Source organism: Bos grunniens, chromosome 2 (genome assembly GCF_055505025.1).
Source record: "Bos grunniens cultivar Pamir isolate PY7600 chromosome 2, Bosgru_T2T1.0, whole genome shotgun sequence".
Classification (NCBI taxonomy): Eukaryota; Metazoa; Chordata; class Mammalia; order Artiodactyla; family Bovidae; genus Bos; species Bos grunniens.
Genome location: NC_141166.1, coordinates 88,646,991 through 88,665,268, shown reverse-complemented (window position 1 = coordinate 88,665,268; position 18,278 = coordinate 88,646,991). Strand labels below are relative to the sequence as shown.

At 34.7% G+C, this 18,278-nt stretch overlaps 2 protein-coding genes across 22 annotated transcripts in view; one reads left to right on the top strand and one right to left on the bottom strand.

The window, feature by feature from the left end:
- Nucleotides 1–12,826, bottom strand: part of MBD5 (methyl-CpG binding domain protein 5) — a 488,069-nt gene extending 475,243 nt beyond the window's left edge. For 8 of the 13 annotated variants that reach the window (XM_086352333.1, XM_086352261.1, XM_086352309.1 and 5 more), the window contains exon 1: nucleotides 11,898–12,599. The gene's annotated coding sequence lies outside the window, so the exon portion shown is untranslated. Of the gene's footprint in view, nucleotides 1–11,897 lie in introns of all 13 variants that reach the window. The other 5 variants (XM_086352354.1, XM_086352315.1, XM_086352284.1 and 2 more) reach the window with 3 other exon arrangements.
- Nucleotides 12,827–12,829: 3 nt separating this feature from the next.
- The window catches only part of ORC4 (origin recognition complex subunit 4), a 94,641-nt gene continuing 89,192 nt past the window's right edge, over nucleotides 12,830–18,278 (top strand). For all 9 annotated transcript variants that reach the window (XM_086352525.1, XM_086352486.1, XM_086352532.1 and 6 more), the window contains exon 1: nucleotides 12,830–12,926. The gene's annotated coding sequence lies outside the window, so the exon portion shown is untranslated. The remainder of the gene's footprint in view (nucleotides 12,927–18,278) is intronic.

The window sequence follows — 18,278 nt, the reverse complement described above, 5'->3', positions numbered from 1 at the left end:
AATGAAAATATCTTATTGACAATGTTCTAAGTTAAATGGAAAATAAGAATTAAAAAGTAAATTTCTTCAATTTTGTCTTTAAAAGGACTTCAAGAGACATACACATTTTCAAGGGCCTGAAATAGTTAACTTAGAAATTTGTAACTACTTCTGACTGCTGAATTACTCATTTAAAAAAAAAAAAAAAAAAATATATATATATATATATAGTAGGCATAGTATTGTTATCATTTTGCAATACTACTTTTTTTGGCCACACTACTGGGTGTATGGGATCTTAGTTTACTAACACCAAGGACTGAACCTGTCCCCTCTAGAGTGGAAGTGCAGCCCTCTAATCTCTAGACTGCCAGGGAATTTCCAAAATTCTGCTTTTAAAAAAATTGTGTTCCTAGAATGTTAACAAAAATATGTCAAGATTTGGCACATTCAATTTGTGAATGCGATGTCTTCTACTTTCTCTTTCTTGGTATGCTCCTGACATCATACTGTTCTACATCCAATTGTGGGTGCCAATTGTGGGTCTTCTCAAGTTGTCCAATTGAATATGACATCATACGTTATGTTTTCTTACACTGGCCTGGTAAACTTGCAGACTTATTCTTTTTCTTAATTATTCAAACTTACTCAATCATACCGAGAAGATTCTCTTAAGCACGTAGAGACAACAATTTTAATCCCCATATTGCTTTTCTTTTCTAAGTTCCATCTAGGTACATTTAGGGCACAATGTTATATTCACTACTTTTAATTGTTAACTCTGCTAAAATAAAGGGATTTTAGGAGACTTAATCACCACAACAATGACTCTATGGGAGAAAGTATGAGTTTTAAAATGAAATAAAAATGAACTGTAACAACAACAACCCTTTTACAAATAGAGCTGACAGGAACAAGAGGACTTTCAACCAAATGGGTCCACTTATACAGGGATTTTCTTCAATAGTAAATACTACAGTACTGCAAGATCTGCAATTGGTTGAATCCTCCAATACAGAAGAACCACGAATAAAATGACCAACTATAAATTATATTCAGGTTTCTGACTGCTTGGAGGGTTGGCATCCCTATCTCAGAACTGTTTAAGGGTCATCTGTGGTAATAAGTTTTTTTGTTGAGTATATTAGTTTAAGTTTATATAGTAACTCTACATATAAGACAATCTTGGGGACTTCCCTGGTGGTCCAGTGGCTAAGACTCTACACTCCCAGTGCAGGGGGCCCAAGTTCAATCCTTGATCAGGGAACTAGATCCCACATGCCGCAATGAAGATTGAAGATCTCGCATGCTGCAACTAAGACCCAGAGTGGACAAATAAATAAATAATTAAAAAAAAAAAGAAATAAAATCTTTGCCTACAACGTCCTGTAATTTGGCTCCTACATAACTCCTCAGCATTACTTCTCACCATGTACTCTCTAGTTCTTAGCTTCTGTCACTCTAACCTTCATTTAAGGTTATGTATTATGCTCTCCACCATCAGGAATTTTTGAACAAACTGTTCCTTCCACAAAACATTTTTCTCCCTCTTGATCAAGGTGACTCAAATTCATCAATATTTCAACTAACTAAACACTTTCTTAAGCAAAATAAAAGCTTCCCTTGGTCTTACTTATTGATTAAATTATCCTTCTAAAAGCCCTTATATTAAATACCATGTACCTCTATACAGCAAATGAAATAGTTTCAATTTTGCATTAATTTATACAATTATCTGATCAATATCCTTCATTTCTAGGACTTAAGTTCAAAAGAGCAAGACCCATGTCTCTTTTCCCTTACTATTCCAGTAAGCACATAATAGGTGTGAACCCACATTTGTTGAGGAAAGACATTAGCCAGCTGCTGATTAAAAAAAAGATAAACACCAAGTCAATGACCTCTACATAGTCTTGGAGGAAAAATAATTACGACTTTTTGGATGGAACAAAACACAGAGTCATATTTGATAGAACTTGTTAAAATTGCTATTCTTCAGGAAAAAAAAAAGTTCAGTAAATGGTAGGGAGTAGGTGGGATGGTAAGTTATATGATGAGGCCAGCTGGAAATAAATTTAAATAAATTTTTTAAAGTGACTGGAGAAAACATAAACTATATCTTTTTGTTATTTTTTAGAATTTATATACAAAATTTATAATTTTAATTGTATATTGCTGATCCTAGGAACCAACCTAAGTACGAATTTTAATTATGAAGGGAAAAAGAACCTCAGTATCCTTGGATAAAATTTTCCTATTTTAACTATAGCGTTAAATTTCCAACTCATACACTTGCTTCAGACTCTGACATAATTACCAGTCACAGTTGCAAAGAACTATTTTCACTGTCTGATTTTTTTAAGCAAGTTATTTTTTTCCCTATTTCTTTTCTGACTTGCATTCTGGGAAATAAGTTTTTAAAACATAAATGCAAAGTGTATTATTTCTAATCACTATCCTAATTTACCAGGTTATTCTGAAATTCAATCCAAGCTTTCAAACTAGTAAAAATGAGCTTCCCTATCTCCTTATTCCATTGGAAACTTTGTCTTTTACTCTCTTCTGAGGATCTCTCCTCTACCTAAACTCTGATTAACTCAATGTCCTCCCAAGAAGTCCACTGTGACTTACTTTACAGAATTCTAATTCCTTCTTTACTCTGAGTATTTACATACTCAGTTTGGTGTCATTTTACAAAGGCTCCTTAAGTGTTTTTCAAGTATAAGTTTCAGTCACTAAAAAACAACAACAAAAAAAAGACTTAATCTTAAAAACTTCTGTTTTATTTTTGTCTTCTATTCAAACCAGTTGGCAAATACAGAAAACATCATAAAAATGTTAAGTGACTATGCCATCTGTATTTTGAATGAACATACAATAATTTGGGTTACTGATTAAAATAACAAAAATCCATCTTAGATCCATACATTTTATCTTATCTGAGACCAGAAACCTCACTGTCTACCACTTTTAAGACTGACAGTCTTCACTGGTTCTCCAGTTTATATTTTCCCAGGACAGTGAGAAACGCATTTTGCAATAAGAAGCAAAACAAAAAACCAGTATAGATCACATCCACTGCTCCTGCCTCAACTGACTAGGCTTTTCATCCTGTTAGGCAAGATTAGATCAGTCTACAGACCTAATTCTTTATCAAGCTATGATGATTGTTAGCTAATACTCAATTCTCTTCAAGGTAGTCAGGAACAGTTGATTAGGGGCTAGGACTGCAATTTTCGTGGGTCATTCTTTTTCTCTATCCTTTAATATATAAAATTATAAAATTAGCAAAAAAATTATAAAAAAATTAAATTCCATTATAAAATCAGTACATGCATATGAGCTGATTCTTAAAAACAAATCCAAGAGTCGGACACGACTTAGCGATTAAAGAGAGAGAATACTAAAGTATTCAAAACAGTTAAGAATTCTTCAACCTTCCAGCATCCACATACATACTTTCTATAAACTAACGAATCAATTTGGTACATATTTTTTAAAACATTTCTTAATGTATTTACATAACTATAAGGCATACATTTTATACAACTTTTCTTTTTATAAAAATATATGCATATAAACAAAATTGTGTTACACGTGTACAAATATAGTTTTATATGTCGTATACATGTTAGTCTTTCTTTTTTTAACATAAATGGAATCATACTATGCACATTATTCTGTGATTTGGTTTCAATTTAGCTTTAGGGATCTTTCCAGGTTTTTAGCCCACAAGTCAAATTTTGCGTGACTATTGTGAGTGCTTATCTTTAGACATCATAGGTAGTATTTCCTAACTTCCTACCCTATAATATTCCAAAATGAATGGATTATTAGTTTCAGTGCCAAGGAAAATGAGTAATGCAACTTTCTCCATTGTAATGTTGGTTATTTTAAGAGTGTTATAGCAAATTTCATTCAGTTTAATATCATTTTTCATCATTCCCCAAATATTTAAATCTATAAATTTATATTTTAATAAATATATATGTATATACATAAAGAATATATACATTTAGTAAATCAAGGTTTAAAATTAATAAAAACTAAAATTTACCTTTATAAAAAACAAAAGCAAAATAATATAGCAAATCTGCCTGCTAATTAGAAAAACTAGACACATACACAATTCATTTTCTGATTCAATTGTACAAAAAACAGAGAAGCTGCTGAAAACTGTTTTCAGAGAATTCTTACCAGCTTAAAGAAAACTTTAAAAACAGTTTATCATCATACTGAAAACACAGAAACCACAAACGGTAAGAGCAGCAGACCAGAAAAGCAATATGAGATTAAAATCTGTATTATGTGGATCTAGTCTCCTCTCATACATATAAGAAAACTGTAGTAATGTGACTGATAGTTTTGTTTTTTAACAGACCAAATAATACGATATTCTTCAAACTAGAAATAGGAGTCAAATCAAGTGGATATCAAAATGAACACCTACTAAAAATTTACTAATCTTAAAAAAAGCTAATCTGGATCATTTAAATAAGATGTTTAAAAATATAAGCTGTTAGGTTTTATTATCAAAAAAGATTGTTAAAAGGAAATGCTATAGTACTTGTAGAAGAAAATACAGCTCATTTTTACACTTCTATAAAATAATTAAAAGTTAATACTTGCTAAATAAAAAAGCAATTCATAAGGATTGGCATGATTTAGGAAAGCCTATGGCCACACAAAACCATTGCCATAATTACTGGTGGTATTTGTAGCTGGTAAGAGCTTTCTGATATACAGTGAACTGAACACTGTAGCTTTAATTGAAGTTTGAATGTTATAAACAGTTAGATGTCTGGCTCTGGCCTGCATTCTAATACCATCAGCAGAACAGAGATGGGAAGCATAAACAAACCTTTTAACTAGATTACAGTCTCCAAAATGGCCAAGAAATCCTTCAGCACAAACTCCAGTGTGACGAATGTAGAAGAAGGAAAATGACTTTGGAATAATGCTAAAAAACAAATTCTAAATTTCTGTCATTACTGGAACATGTATTTGATTTCTCCTAAATATTTTGATGTTACTTAATATTCAGTAATGACAACTTTATCATTAATTGAAGTTTGAATGTTCACTCAGTTCACTGAATATTCACTACAGTGTTCAATTCACTGTATATCAGAAAGCTCTTACCAGCTACAAATACCACTGGTATGATAAATACCCAAATTAATAAAAATCTTTTCTATTTTACATAACATACACTTTTTAGATAAGTGTACTTTTTAGATCAGTAAAGAAGCTATGTAAAAATCAACACATTTTGTTGAATGTGGAATACTGCCCTCCTCCAACACCAGTGAACCTAGATTATTATTTTTAGATACTAGAAGATATTAAGAATGTATGGATTATGTTAATTAGCAGTCAACAGAGTAGTAGATACTTCTGGAATCAAGGCGTAGAAAACAACAGCTTTGCATACAAGGAAAAATCACAGAATTACAAGTTCTCTTAAGAAAAGGTTACCAAGGTCAAGCCAAGTAAGGACTCAAATCAGAATTTTAACCAACTCTGAACTGTATGCTTTCCCCCATGTATGGTATCATTAGTGATTTTCTTTTCTGTCCAGCTGCATTAGAAGATAAACCTTAATATACGTTAAGCCTAGTTCACCCTTTGTCTGTCTGAAGAGTTATACTGAGTCATTCCAACCTCTAAAATCTTACATGATATAGAAATACCTCAAAGCAAAATGCTAAAGAATTAGAATCTCTACTCACAACTGAATTACCTTTAGGTTATCTAAAGGAGATTATTTAGGACCATAGATTTTTTTCACTCCCACATATTATTTAGATTAGTTTAAAAGCAATAAATCATATTTATTATAAAGCTTCTTTTCTGAAGAATAACAGATAACATAGAATAGTTATATAGCATTTAAAAATATTTCCAAACTCTACTGGTCATATGCATTGGTATAATATTTATAGGATAATAGAGTCAATAAGGAGATCAGCCCTGGGATTTCTTTGGACGGAATGATGCTGAAGCTGAAACTCCAGTACTCTGGCCACCTCATGCAAAGAGTTGACTCACTGGAAAAGTCTCTGATGCTGGGAGGGATTGGGGGTAGGAGGAAAAGGGGATGACAGAGGATGAGATGGCTGGATGGCATCATTGACTTGATGGACATGAGTCTGAGTGAATTCCGGGAGTTGGTGATGGACAGGGAGGCCTGGCATGCTGCAGTTCATGGGGTTGCAAAGAGTCGGACAAGACTGAGCGACTGAACTGAACTGAACTGAAGCATACGGAATGAACTGCATTCCTTAGGATGGATATGAAAGTTACTTGATTAATAAAATAGAATTTTTTTAAATTATTTTTTTCTCCTAAAAGTAAAGGATGTAAAAGTCAACTTTGCTAGCTGGATTTTAATTCAGTAGCTGCTTTAAAGAACAACTACATAATAATTTCGGCATCTAGAGAATACAAGTTGTACATTCTTATACCAAAAATATTTGACTTTAAGCAATACTAAAAAGAGTATGTTAAACTTCATCCTATATTCATCATGTAGTAATTATGAAAAATATTATAAGATAGAGGGTACAGAAAGTACGCATATATACATACCAAAATATTAGGCAATATAATAAACTGTTTTGTTTATAGGTTTTCCATTATCAACAGTTATACAAAAATTTTTATAGTAAATATTCACTGGATCACAAATTGTTGAAACCTCCAAACTTCATGAAACAAAATGCTAAATTTAATTCTATGCAAGACAAAGGAAGTTCAATATCTAGAAGGTCTAAGTGTCATTTTTGCTGTATGATGATAAGACTGACTTTATGTATATTTTATTTCCAAGTTGTACACTGGTCTGCATCTACGTTCCTTATAAAGAACTAGATTTTTTTAGCTTATTTTTCTGTCCTTATAAATTTTGAGAAAATTTCCATTACCCTATCAACAAGCTACTGGAGCCACAATTTTACTGTTTATCAGAGTACTTACTGACTGATAAAAATTCTTTACTGTCTTTAATTAGAAAGTGTCATGAATTTACCATGATGGAATATTTTGCTGCCAATAGGTTTTTTGTTTGTTTTATTATAATAGGTTTCCTCATTTATAACATGGAGACAGTGTTACAATGTTTATAGGACCACTTTAAGGACTGACTGAGATTGATAATATTTATCACAGAGCTAGTTAGTTAAAATGAATGGTAATATAATTATTACTAAAACAGAAAATTAAGAATGAATGTGAAAGAGATCAGAATTGACTGACCATCAGAAATCTATTTACCTTCACAAAATACTGTACCCAGCAGGGGATCCCCTCCTTTTTTTAACCGGTGAAAAAGTATTATTCTAAAAGGTATATAAGAGCAAAGGAAATTCAGGAAATCTCTAACATGCTTTTAAATTTATATATTAAAAACTGTGACAGAACTAAGATAGTACTTTTTGTTTCTAAGAAATCATTCAACTAAGAACTCATTTTACTAAGGTACTAGAAACGATGTCACTTATAAAGATTAAAAACTGCAACTGATTTAAAACTAGAACAGGGAAGTTTCTTATGAGGATACTGGAGAAATACATGAAGTACACATTAAAAATTCCAAAACTCCTAAATGCTATGTGTGTGTTAGTTATTCAGTCATGTCCGACTCTTTGTGACCCCATAGACTGTATGTAGCTGCTCTGTCTCTAGAATTCTCCAAGCAAGAATACTAGAGTGGGTTGCCATTCCCTTCTCCTGGGGATCTTCCAGAGCCAGGGATGGAACCCTGGTCTCCTACATTGCAGGCAGATTCTTTATCATCTGAGCTACGAGGGAAGCCAATTAATTATTCCATTTTAATTAAATCATACTGTCAGTTTAAACTATGGTAGAAAATAACTAAATGCTCAAAACGATAATGTACAATGTTTTCCAATGAACCATGAAAGATAACTTCTTATATGAGAAGTAAAGAGAAAGTTACTTTAGAAAGAAAAAAAGTTTAAGATTACAGAGTTGGGTTTTTAGGAGGGGTGATAATTTAGTAAAAAATACATACTTTAATGAACAGTGTTGGTCACCTTCAAAGAAAAGTATATAGCAATAAAATATCAGAAGTGATAGCCATATACACTACTATTTTCATGGTCTAAAATTACTGAATTATATACAGAATAGAAATCTCCAGAATACAGTATTAAGTGCAATTTTTTTTCTTTATATTAGTCTGTTCTAATAAAATACAGCAAATATCCTTTTTAAACATCCATTTTTCTACCTGGCACTATCCATTTAGTTCATAAAATTAATTTAGGTAGAAACATTAAATAAAGATATGACCAATACACCTGTGTAACACAATTAAGATACCTTCCACAAACTGTAGGGACCCATCCTTGTTTCTCAGATGCCTAGCATGGTGCCTGACATACATTAGATACTCAATAAACGTTTAATGAGTGAGTACAATCTGTTTAGCACATACATTCAAAATACAGACAAGTTTGCAAAGGTTCATAAGTTGCACATAGGCTTTCTGGCTGACTTCCTGGGGTCCCACTGATGACTAGGAATAATCTTCATATCCACAGAAAACTGGAAAGTTGGTAATTGTCTGGGTAAGGACCGAAAAAAACAAAGGGAAACACGTCACCTATGTTACAGTTGCTTTATAGAGCTGGTAAATGCAGGCTAGTCATTCCAATAACCTATTCTGCCAGTTACTCAATGAAATGAAATTTAAGTATATCCTGAATATTTGCTAGTACACTCTTAATTGGAATTTTTTAATCCCTTATTTAAAATAAATCATTTTTGTCAAATCACATCCTGTACAGAATATGTTTTTACTTCTTATGAGTACTATTTGTTAACAGGATTTAATTTGGCCACTAGAAAAAGTGAGAACCATAGTAAAGATAAAGAAAAAAAATCATGGTAGTGAATACACTGTAGCAGGAAAGAAAGGAAAAAGGAAGAAAATGAAGAAATTCTACATCTAAGAGTCAAGAAATTCAAACACGTCTAACTATAATATCAAATATGACAAACAACCATTAGGGCCTATTGTGTACTGAAAACTGTGCTGTGGGGGATATAAATGCTAACAAGAAAAAAAATTTTAGTCTTACTTAAGTAGTTCATAGAGCAAGAATCATAAAAAAGCATTTACAATACAATATGCATTTTTCATATATATATATATATATATATATATATATAGCTTAATACAGGAGTAAGAAGTATATTCACTGATTAACTAGAAGTGCAGGGGGGAAAATAACCATTAGGGAAAGCTGAAATAATTCTCAAAACAGTCACAATCCACAATGAGAGAAATCAGTACTCCCCTAAAAAAAATCAACAAGTTACTGAATTGTAAATGGACGAAATTACAGCTTTATAGCTATTTATTTTAATATTATTAGAATATGACCCCATATAAAAGCCTTAAGTGTCATGTGCACAATAGTTTTATTCCTGATAAAAGAAAATGAGACCGTGTAGCTTAGTGAATGTCAAGAGACCAGAGTTCTCTGGTCCATGTGCTGTCCACTTACAGGCCTTAGAACTCTGCGTAAGCTTTTACAACTCTCTGAACTCCCGCAATATGGAAAATGAAGAGCTGGACAAACTGACCTCCAAGATACCACCTCCATGAAACTTACAAGTCTAAAATATATCTTAATACGTAATAAACAAGCCATAAAAAATAAACAGCTTTTTTAAAGGTAAGTCATTTTTCAACTTAGAGGCAGTCTAGAATCTTTGAACTATATAGGGTTACCCTGAGGGTGGTGGAATAAGAAATGTTTTCAAATAAAAACAGAAAGTAAGTAAAGTATTATAATCAAGCTATAAATTTTCTCTCAGCTGCCTACTGGGAAACGACCACCCCAATAACCTACTCAATTCACTTTACTTAAAAGTTATTTCTTCATTATATTCTACTTCCGTCTTTTATGTTAAGGTTGCTGAGGTATTAAGGTGAGGACAAGAAATCCTAGGTGGATCTGAAATACTATTATTGGGAGACAAACTTGAACTTGGCATAGATTTCTGCCAAAGTGCACCAATTACACCTCAGAGAAAGATAAGAAATTGTTCAAATTCACAACAGAAAGGAGAGAAATAGGACCATGTTGTTTATTGCTACACAGCTTTTCCTTCCCCTGTGTAAATGTCTACTTTTGCACACAGTTGGTAATTAAAATTTTACAGAACAAGCTTCTACATATGCAATGCTTTCCTGTCTCTAAAGTGTAAATATATTGTGTTTTCACTTTACCATCAAGAAAATTAAAAAATTAAAAGTATTATCATGTCTAATATTTGTGTCAAATATCCTTAGATTTATTTTTCTTCAATCCTTTCTAGTTGATAAAATTGCTGTTTTCACATTGCCAGTCTGATCACAAAATTGCTACTTTACAGGAGAATATTTTTTGCTGACATAAATTATGGGATCAGAGATACCAATGCAGTTTTAAGAAAAAGGTGTGTATGTGTGTGCTTGTGTGAGAGAGAGAGAGAGATTGTGTGTGCGTGTGTGAATGTGTGCATCCATCTTTAAGGAAAGAATAAAGAAATGAACATATGAAACAAAATACCACTTTCTAATGTAAGCCCTAGTAAAAGGCCTACATCAGAAACATACGTGAAAGAAATGTTTTTGAACATTTCAGAAAGCATTTCTGAAATCAAATACAGTACTGAATTTGAAAACCATTCACTGAGAACATACCATGTAAAAATGAAAAATAGTTATTTTTATCAAGACTGTTCCTCTATAAACCTAAATCTGATTTATCTTTCAATTTATATCTCACTACAATGCATGTACTAACTATACCATCATGATTTCCTTGACTCATGAAAACATTTTAGGAATTTGTATCCTTTCACATATAGTGAGCAATTTGGTTCAGTACCCCCCAGAGATGAAAAACTCATCTCAATTTACAACAGTAAATAAATAATTCAGTTAAAACTGCAAGTGGTACCAATCCAGCAAACTATTGATGGAGAGGTTTGGCCTTCCATAAAGTCAGAACAACATAAAAGTTTTCAATGGGGATTACTTGTTCAGACAAGTTACAAAGATTATAAAAATACTCAGATTAATTATGAAATAGATAATATTTTCATCTTATGTAAAATAAATATCACGAACGTATATAGGGAGAAACAATACCAGTGATATTTAACTTAAAGCATTTTAAGCTTTTAACTTTAATATGCTGATATATGAAACAAACATTAAACAAAAAAAGCAGTAATACAAGTCAAAACCTAACCAAAGGCCTCTATCAACCCAAATTTTGAAATTTTCTATGCAAGTCAGACAAAACAAAAAAAAAAAAAGGAAAATTAAACCCAGAAAGCAAAACCCAATCAAGTCTGTTCCAACACTGAAGTCAATATCCAAATCACATACAGAACCAAAAAGGGGAAAACACTCAGGTCTACAAATGGATAAGCAGTTCCGATACAATCCAGATCCCGACATTTTCCCACTCAGAAACAAATGCAGTGGAGCTTTTCCTAGGGAAAAAGGAAAAAAGCTCCCCAAATGATTTTTTTAAAGTGACATCTAGAAAGTGTGCCTCTTTCTGTCTCTTTCCCTGGCGCCTCATTGGAGGAAGGAGGGGGTTGTTTTTGTATTCTCCCCCACTGGAGCAAGACACAATCAGATGTTAGCTGGAGGAGAGAAACCACTTTTGACAACAGCAAATAAAAATAAAAAGTGCCCTTCCTCCTCTGACAGGATGGGCACCCACCTCACACACCCCTCCCCACTCCAACCCCTCCTTCACCACCCCCCCAGCACCACCCCCTCCTCACCCCGGAGCTCCACTGCGTATGTGGTTTGGTGCTACTGTTGCCCCGGAGTTAAAGTCAGAGCCAGAGGAAGGCAATGAAGCCCCCACAGACACACTTACCTTTTCTGCCCCCCACTTTTGAGTGCCTTCCCTGGAGCTGTGGAGGATGACACAAAGGGTAATAAAGGGGGGGGGGGAGTGGAGGAGGAGGAGGAGGCGAAGGAGGAGGAGAGCTGGGGAAGTGGCTGCTCCTGGGTGTAGTGAGATGTCTCCAGCCAGGGCCAAGCAGCAGCAGCAGTAGCAGCAGCAGCAGCAACAGCAGAGAAGGGTCTGTGTTGCTAAGAGGCTTTTGGTCTCTTTCTCTCCTCTCACGGCCAAAGAGGAGGAGGATGGAGGGGGCTCGGGAGAGAGGCTAGTGGAGGGGTGAGGGGGTAGGAGTCGTGGATGGGGGTTTTCGAAGAAGAAGAAACTCCTTCTCCTTCTCTCTCAGGCTCAATCCCCCTCTCAGGTCTCAGGGCTGGAGGGTGGGGGAAGGAACTCAGCCGCCTTCCCCCCACCCCCCTCAATTCAAGGTTGAAGTGGGGTAAAATTAGTGTCCTGTCCCTTTAAAAATAGAAATAAAAGGTGCCCCCCCTCTGCCACTGCCTCTCTCTTCATCATCAGCTGCTGCTGCTGCTGGGGTCTCTCTGCTTGGGGGGGGAGGGGGGTTCGGGTAGAAGAGACGGGAGGCACTCACTGCGCATGTCCCTCTCTGACGGGAGGCTGGTTGGTTGAAGGCAGGAGGAGGGGGAGGGGAGGAAATGAGATGGTTTCCCAGAAGGCTCCGAGGCGATCGCGACCCGGAAGACATTGTAGCAGGGGGTAGAGAGGCGGGGGCGGAGAGTAGGAGGAAGTCGCTACTCTTTAACACCCCCAGTCCCCTCCTCCCTCCTAAGGGAAAGTGGAGGAACGGAAGTGGGCGTGGACGGAGGCTAAAGGAGGTCACGTGTTTGGGCGGGAGAGGGGCGGGGTGGGGAGGCGGTGCCTGCGCGGTGCACGCCGGGAGTCTTGGTGAATTCGTTGGCAGCTGCAGGTGAAGCAGAGCAGAGAACGCTGCGAGAGGAATCTGTGAAGCGATTCCCACCGTCTCCGGAATCTCGCTCTGCCCTGGTAAGAGATAACTTTTCCATGAGAGGTAACATGGAGTGGACTAGCCTCAAAACGAAAGCCTTGGGCGCCTGTGGCGAAAGGCGAATCGAAAAGGAGAGGACGGAACGCTTTGGAGACTGGGAATGCAGGAAGGGGGGCAGGCTTGTCTAGGCCAGACAGGCCAGAATCTAGGCGGGCTCCTTCCGTCTCGTGGCTTCCCCCTGAGCCAGCCGGCGGCGGGTCCTGGACGAGCGTAGGGAGCGTAGATGAGCTCATGAACCTAAATCTGTGGCATGTGGTAACTACACTCGGTGATGGTGAGAAATGTGATGGTCCAGGTGTAAGAGAGAAACGGGATCTCAGAACCCTCAGCAGATGACTGTTAACTGCTTCTCCACCTCAGAGTGGGGCACCTGTCCAGGGAGAGAAACAAGCTGTGTGAATTTTGACAACTTCTGCCATTGGATGTATTGTTTATATTGAGTGTTACTACCATCAGTCCTTGTTTCGTTAACCTCACAGGAATTCTGGAGTGGCTTTGAGGAGGGAGCAAGCTGGCACTTGGTTCTTCAGTAGAATTTCCCTCCGCGTCTTGCGTGGTTTCCGCAACAAAATGCCTGTAGCATTTCTCAGAAGGGGGGTATGGAATTGTGTAATTCTTGATCTCGTGTCTTAGTTATCGTTGATAGAGAAGGAGACATCATCAAAGTTTTCCCTTTAGTGTAGATGCGAGATTTTTAAAAGGATGTTTTTAGTTTCTTTGGTTACTAGCCTCAGATTTAGAGCCGTTGATTTCTCAAATGCTACTGTTTTTGCTGGAAGTAATGTTTCCCTCATGTTAATTCAGAGTGTTTTAAAAAGACAGGTTTTCATTAATAACTGTTTTTAGTAAAATACCACCGTTTCTTTCTCACATTCTGTCCATAAAATCATAACTAAAACCATTTCAGTCTTTCAGTTATAATTTTTTGTAAATGTGTATTGAAAGACTATCACTTATGTATGTATTTTTTAAAACCAAAACTCTGAAATTCCTCATGTTTATTGTGTTTGTATTACTTAATTCTGTAGTGATTTCTTTTAGGGCATGCTATCAGTTAAAGTTACTGCTTATTCTTCTTGTATGTTTTGACACTGAATTTTGTTTATGCACCACTGACTAGTGCTTTTACCACTTTCTGTGTGTGCAGTAATCCTGTCAAATGGAATAAAAACTGGACTCTGGTGCCTTAAAGTTTTGTTTCTATTGAAACCAAATATATGACACTTTAGAACAAAAAAACTATAGCAGAGCCATAAAAGTGCCATAGATAACAAACTTTAAATCTTTTTTTTGTGGCAAAATACTAAATGTGCAAAAGAGTGTACAAATCATAGTTATAAAATAATGATTAATTCTAATGATTAGTAAACAGAATGTGGAAGAATGCACAAGCCACAGATATACTGTATAATGAATAATTGTGAACACAGTATTCTGTATCAAAATGAAGAATTAGAACATTGCTGTCCCCTTCACTTTTATTTCAAGTATTTTTTAACCACTTTTGTCAGCATTCCTAAACAATGTACATTGGTTTTGCCTTTTTTTTTTTTTTTAATATCCTGTATGTAACTGAATTACATGTTATGTATCATTTTCAGTCAGTCTTGTTAGGTCTAGTTCATGTATTTTCATTGCTGATAGTAATGTTTATAAGTAAGTATAGTGTAGTAAGTCATTTTGTGAACGTACACAATTAATTTAACTAGTCTAGTAGTACGGACATTTGGATTGTGGCTAGTTTTTAGTGCTTAGAAATAGTACAACTCTGTGTAATCTTACACATGCATTTTATATACATAGCATGCATTTCTGCAGAATGTAGACTGTGCCAAACTTTTTAAAGTGAATATATCAATTTATACTCCCACCAACAATGTATGATAGATCCTTTTTTCTACAGTTTTGAAAACAGTTGGTAGTTTTTGTTTTTGCCAATCTGATGAAAGTAGCTTTATGTTATTATTTTAATTTGCAGTTCCTGATTGTTAATGGGGTTGAGCAGTTTTTCTAAAATTTATTGGCTATTTGAGAGTTTAATGTTGTGAGGCCTTACGTTCCTGAAATTATCTTTACTTGTACTCTGTTAGTTTGACTGGGTGTAGAATTCTAAATTGGTAATGTTTCTCTTCAGATTTGAGGAGAAATTCTTAGTGTTTGAAAAAATTTGACTCCTTTCTTGTTTTTAATGTTGCATTTCACTTTCTTCTCCCTTATGGAAGCTTCTGAAGCCTTTTTTTTGAAGCTTATAGATTCTTCTCTTTGTTTTATACAATGTTCTGAAACATCACAGTAATGTGAGATAATTTATGAGTCCATAGAAATTTATATGCATTTCATGAGTTCTTTCAGCCTAGCAACCTGTATCCCTCAGCTCTAAAGTTTCTGATTCATTTTCTGTAATTTCCTTACCTCAGTGTTTCTTGTACCGGCAATTAGACATTATACTGCTGGACCTATTTCTTTGCTCCCATTTTTCATATTTTTCCAGTTTTTTGCTTTACACTTTCTGGGAAATGTACTTGATTTTTCAAACCTTGGGACTTTCATTTCTCCTATTGTTTTTTTGATTTTCAGTACGATTTTTTGATCTTTGTATTTTTTTCCCCCCACGGGATTTCTAGTATTTTTTCCTCTTTATGGATTTACAGTTTTGTTTTGATGTTTATTTCTCTCCGCGCACTCTGTGTTTTCTAAGTTATTCTTTGTGTTGGTGTATTTTAGTCTCACTTTAGAGGCTTTCCTTGGCTCTGTTGTGATCCTTGATTGTGTTCAAATTTTTGTAAGGAATGTTGGAAATCTATTTCATGCCTCTCTTAACTTAGCTAAGGTTTGCTAGCTGTTGATGGTTCTCACTGTGGAAAGATTTGGCTGCGATAAATTTGGGAGGGAAACCCAAATATCAATTTCCTTAAAATTTCTTTAGGTATTTGGAAGTTTTTTTCTCTTGGGCTAGTAAGAATCCAACAAGAAGGATTGTTTAATTTTCTGCCTCAGAGTCAGTGTTTCTTAGCTGTTTCAATATGATCCCCCCAAGACATTTGTCAGTGTCTCAGAGACACATTTGGTTATCAGAAATGGGTTGCTACTGAAAATCACTTGATAGATGCTGCAGGTGCTATAGAACATCCTACAATGCATAGGGCAGCCACTCACAACAGAGAAATTACCCAGTTTTAAAGGTCAGTATTGCCTCTTGCTACTGGTATAAGGTATCAAGGTATAAGCCTGATTTCCAATGCTCTGAGAACCAGGTGAAAACAGCTCAGGAATCTCAACATCTCAACATTCTTTTTTTTTTTTTTTTTTTAATTATTTGATACTCTCACCCTCTACTGTGCCTGCTGTCTCTTAGTGTAGGATCCTTCTGTATTATCCTCTCTGGAACCACTTGTCTTCTGATGGAGTGGAGTAAGGGGTTCTGCTTAATTTTGACCATTTTAGCACTGCACGCCTTTTGGAGATGGTTTTGTCAATGAATTTTAACCCAAACTAAAATACTGGCTATATTATGTGTTTATCTTATTTGAACAGGATTGGTTGATGAGTCTAGATAGCTTTGTACATTGTAATAATGCTTTAATGGGAAAATAAGATACGAGTTGAACATTATGAAGGAGGTGGATGAAACTTGGTATAGGTAGTTGGCTTCCCTGGTAAAGAATGTAAAGATGGTAAAGAATCTGCCTACAGTACAGGAGACCCAGGTTCAATCCCTAGATCGGGAAGATCCCCTGAAGAAGTGAATGGCTACCTGGAGGACTACAGTCCATGGGATTGCAGAGTCAGACACGAGTAAGCAGCTAACACTTTCACTCTCACATTCCCCATTCTTTTACTTCAATTTGTTTCCCCTTTTCACTCCTAGTGTGGCTTAAATAGTTATCTTCACACAAGCATATGTTGAGATTGCTAGTTTTTTCTAATATTTTCCCCTTAATCTCACATAGTTCTCTTTCTCCCTCTTCACCTGCAATAAAGTCTTTGTCTTTTGTATTTTATACTGCTTCTTTGATTCATAATGGAATTGAGATTACTGTGACGTTTTGTCTAATAAAGTATGAAGGTTGAAGTCAGATTTGGCAAGATTAAAATTCTAAGTGTGTTAGTTTTCTTTGGACACACTCATACACATTTTCAGTTTTCCTTAATCTTTCCACAGTGTATAAAAATAAACACTTTTTATATGGATGACCCAGAAATGTCAACTTATACTGCTCTCTTAAAATAATCACTTCTCCTAATAGTTCCATATATATATCTACATCAACTTACTTTATAATGAGTAAATATCTAAAATATTTTCTCTAAAACCTGTTGGTTTGTATTATGTCCAGGTGTGTTATAGCACCACTTTGATGCAATGTCTGAAGGCATAATGTATTTAAAAAATTATGTTGAGATAATTTTATGTGACATACTTTTTAAAAGTTAAAATTTTGTTGTTACAGTTACTACTGATTACTTTGTATTCTCAAATCATAAGATACATTACTTAAGTAAGCAACATGATTATTTTTTAAGTTCCCCAGAATTAATGTACATTCAGTGTAAAAGTAAAAAATGAAATTCACCTATAATCTCTACACTCATTAAATAATTCTGTTAAGATGTTGATATATGTTATTTCAGTATTTTTTTACCTGTTTCTGTACATTTATTAACAAAACTGGATTATAGAGTTTTGTTGTATACTTTTAAAAGAAATAACATTTAGCTAGCATCTTTCCATTGTATTACATACTTGTATAAAATAATATGATACTTATTTGCTTTATATTACAGAAATCTGCCAGCTGTGTTCCTGTATAATGCCTTGATCAGTGTTACTTCTCTTTAAAATAAAGTATTAAAAAATTTCGCTTTTCCTATATAAATGCTTTTCCAGCATCTGATTTTTAAAAACAACAACAAACAGATGAATTAATCTTAAAGTAGCTTTAAAGTAGCTAGCATTTCCCTTGAATTAGCGTTCATTGTTTTGCAGATATTCCTGTAGGGTAACAATCTGCTAAAGCAGATTTTGCCTGTACATTTTTTTTTTCTTCATTTTATAGATTATCTGTCTTACTGGCTTAGACTGCCTTTGTGCTTACATTTCATTTTCACAAATCTTTTGTAAGATTTTATTCCCACCTGGTGTTTTCACAAATTTTGACTTTGAGTGTGCCCTTTTTTCTTTCTTTGAAATTTTTTAACGAAAAGGGGTTTTTGATTTGTTTTCCAGAAAAACTGAATATAGACTACAGTAAATTGCTATATAGCCACACTCAACCAGCTCATCTTACTATAACCTAGTTTCCTTTATTATTAATATCTTACTTTAGTGT